We start from the raw sequence: 3,934 nt of genomic DNA, 5'->3' as shown, positions 1-3,934 counted from the left end.
TTCTGCCTTTTTATTCTCTCACCATTTAACTTTCACCTTATGCAGTCTTCCAGCAGAGCAGTTTCATTTTCAAGGTAATTTAATTTTAATCTCATGCTGATAACCACCTCTAACTCCAGGTAAGGCCACTCCTGAACTACATAATGATAGCAATTAATCAGAATGCCATGTAGGCACTAGTGGCTGATGAAGCTGCCTGCTGACTGCATGAAGTCTTTGACCTTGGGTGGTTTCATGAGTGAGTCAGTTACTGCAAAACAAGTTGATTTTAGAAGCAAGGCATTTTAGGATGGGGTATCAGTGGCTGAACTACAACTAATTAATTGTTTTTGTATATGGTAGTTTTCCAAATTAAAGTGACAACCTCATTTTCCACTGGAGTTTTGGGTTTTTGTTTGTTTTGTTTTTTTGCTGAATGTCTGGTTGTCCTTTGGTAGAAGACGCTTCCCTTTCTCGTTGAGTTGATTGAGGGTTAGTAGCATATATCAGTCATTTCGGGTCCAAACATACAGGGCTTATATTACCTTTAGCGAAAGGAGTGTTTCATCACATGGAGCCTTTTTAAAATACGAGGCATGACGCATTGCGAGCTCGTGCATCTTTGAGAGCGGGCACTGCCAAATAGGTATAAATAGAGAGTAAGGCAAAAATACACTGAAAGTAACAAAAGAACGAGAAGTTTGATAAACGTTTAAGAAACCTAAATGGACCTAGACGCTCTCACGTTCAGATTACGGGTATCTTTAGTTCAACTGTTGTACCGCTCGTGTTTTGAAAATACCCAAACTTTCCCTCCATTTAGGATGAGTGGATCGACGACATCCTCCATATTCGCTGGTCAGTGGGTCTGTTGGCGCTCAGGCCGTTTCAACGTAACTACGTGGTTTAAAAATGCAAAGCACGTTGTGAAAGCAAAAAAGAGCATGCTTTAGTCATGGTATGGGCTGTTCCATAGACGACCACGAAAATAAGTACACTGGAACATGGAAGTGTCACGTGAGCGCCGCCTATAGTGGTAAGATGGTGTCTGCTAGGCTTAAGGTTAAAGCTAGTCGCTATGCCTGAGAAGACCCGAGTCTGATCTCTCTCTCTCTCTCTCTCTCTCTCTCTCTCTCTCAAATTTTTATTTATTTATTTATTTTTAAACGATTCATTTTTTTCGAGCTAACAATAACATTTTAAGCTAAATACAACTGGAAAAAAAAATCAGCTGAGACAAGTGCATGCGTAATTCAGTTTAGAGTTTTTATTTGCTCCGCGAGCGCAACAGCAGCAGCACTTCCACTGACGGCAATTGTAATTGAGGCATGTGGGCAGGAGCACTGCAGCAGGCCGCTTGTGTTAAAACCTGGCAGGCCGCATACCACCATGAGGACAAAGCAATTATCGTTATGCGTTCAAAACAGTCATCTAGTATAGCAGGTGGAGTGAAGGTGATTGTATGAAACCTGTTAAATACGCATGCTCTGATAAAGTGAGGACTAGGCTATATTTTTTTTCTTGATATTAATAGGTTAACATTAACAGGGTAACGTTTCGCAAACACCACTGAAAAACATGTAGGTGACGCTATCAGTAATTACAAGTGTATAATGGCATGAACTTAATTGTGTTACTCTTGTATATTTTAAAAATATTCTTACAAATAACGTTCGTTTTATAACGTTAGTTTTATCATTCTTCATTCTGTAGACCTACATTTTCTGGTACTTGCAATTTATTATTCATTCAGCAATGCATGGTAATATGAAAGCTCCATATCTTACAGCAAAATATCAACACATTGATAGTTAGGAGGCTTCAGGCAATGCTTTGGGTATGTTCCTGACAGATAAGCAAAATTTAAAGCATTAGCATGAAGAGATTGGTGGGTAAAAGGAATGAAATGTTTATTGTAAATAGCAACGTCTTTTTCTATGTATGGTATGTTTATATATATATATATATATATATATATATATATATATATATATATATATATATATATATATATATATATATATATATATATGGTGTATGTAATTATAACTAAGCAAAACCCCTCAGTCAATTATAATGAAAAAAGCTAAACCCCTGTTGCTCAGCTTTTTTGAAGACAACAAAATCTATAACTGGTTAACTCTGTTGTTTGCTCTGCTATCGACTAGTTAAGTTACTTCCATAGATGGCAGTGTATTTTTAACCGCTCATTGGCTGTCCCCCAACTCCTAAACCATTTTCCAGCATGGAAACCTTTTTATTAAAAAAAAACCAAAAACAATTTTCTTGCCTCAACAAATACAGATACAAATACAACTGCATATCCCTAATACACAAACAATATACATATAAAATGCAGTTAGATAGTATTAATATTATATATTAAAACGTTATGGTTTATGAAGGTAAATGGTGTTTAGCAGTATCAAGTGAAGTTTGTTTATATAGCGCTTTTTACAAAACTTGTCACATAACTTCACAGATATAAGGGTATAAGATATAAGACTCCTGTGAACAATCCAAATGCAACAGTGGCAGGAAAAAGCTCCATAAGAGCTGAAGGAAGGAACCAAGACTCAAAGACTTATATTTGACAACAGACAGCACAAAAGGAACAAAATAAGTAATAAAAGTCTATTTTGAGTCCGTAGAAGTCCTAGTCTGGCTTCAATGAGTGTAAGTGTGTCTTAAATCCATACAGAGTATAGGACTAATTTGGGATGAGTTGCTTGATATTCAACCTAGTGGATTCCAGTCAGACCAGTGCCTCCTAGATGTTCTGGAAGAGGAGGTGGGAAGAGCTACAGCAAGAGAGGGGATCTGCTGAGTGGGAGGAGCTACAGCAAGAGAGGGGATCTGCTGAGTGGGAGGAGCTACAGCAAGAGAGGGGGTCCACTGAGTAGGAGGAGCTACAGCAGCAGAGATGGCTTGAGACTCACCAGAAACATGACATCAGGAGTAGATGTAGAATTGGAGAATAGTAGGACAGATTATTAGGCATGCTCAAATAATATAGTGGTGCTGACTGATTGGGGTCTAATAACACAAAATAAATGTGGTTTTGCAAACCATGCATGCAAAATTATATGAAAATAGAATGGGTAGAGGATGGTTCATTAAAAATGTTTATATTACTGGACACTTGTATGTCATTAGGTCTTGTATGTCATGGTCTAATGACATTAGGTATGTCATTATGTAAATTCAATTCAAATGATCATTTGTATCTTAGTTTTTGCTATATTTACTGAAGTAAGATGGAAGAAAATATCTTCACATGGTGGTTTGTGTGCTTTATAGGTTTGAAGATTCACAAACAAGCAAACACCATATACCTGCAGAACCAGCTTGACAACAGTCTCAGTTGATCAAAAGGGGACAAGTTTCTTAGTGTGAGGCTTTCATTTCAAACTAGTTCCTTCTCACCTGCAGGTGCTGGGGACCAGTGTGTAGCAGGCTCAACTTTACATTTGGTTTCAGAACATTTGCTGCCATCTATTGGCATTGCTAAATATTGGAAACAAGGGTAAAAGTAATTCAATTTTCATCTTTGCTTTGCATTTAAAGAGATTGCTGATAGTGATCTTAAAGCAGTAGTGTTGATAGGCCTGTTTTAGGAGGCTATAGCCCCTCCTTAACTTGGCAGAGGAAAAAATTCTCAAATTACCAAAAAGTAACATTCTAAAGTAATGTTTCAGCATTAAGGGAATTTATGGCAGTTGATAATGGATGGTTCTTTGACATTTTTGCTTTTCATGTTCTCCTGGGGGACATACATACATACATACATACATACATACATACATACATACATACACACGCAAAATAATAGCAGTGTGTTTAAAACAACTGAGAAAAAGCTCAATCCTCATAATAGTATTTATTTCCATATACACAAAGGCACTGGGAACACAACACATTCAATTCCAAAAGAAAACATGAATGAAATATAAAT

This window comes from Electrophorus electricus, chromosome 19 (genome assembly GCF_041902795.1).
Source record: "Electrophorus electricus isolate QZ-2024a chromosome 19, ASM4190279v1, whole genome shotgun sequence".
Lineage (NCBI taxonomy): Eukaryota > Metazoa > Chordata > Actinopteri > Gymnotiformes > Gymnotidae > Electrophorus > Electrophorus electricus.
Note: the sequence above shows the minus strand (reverse complement) of the source record.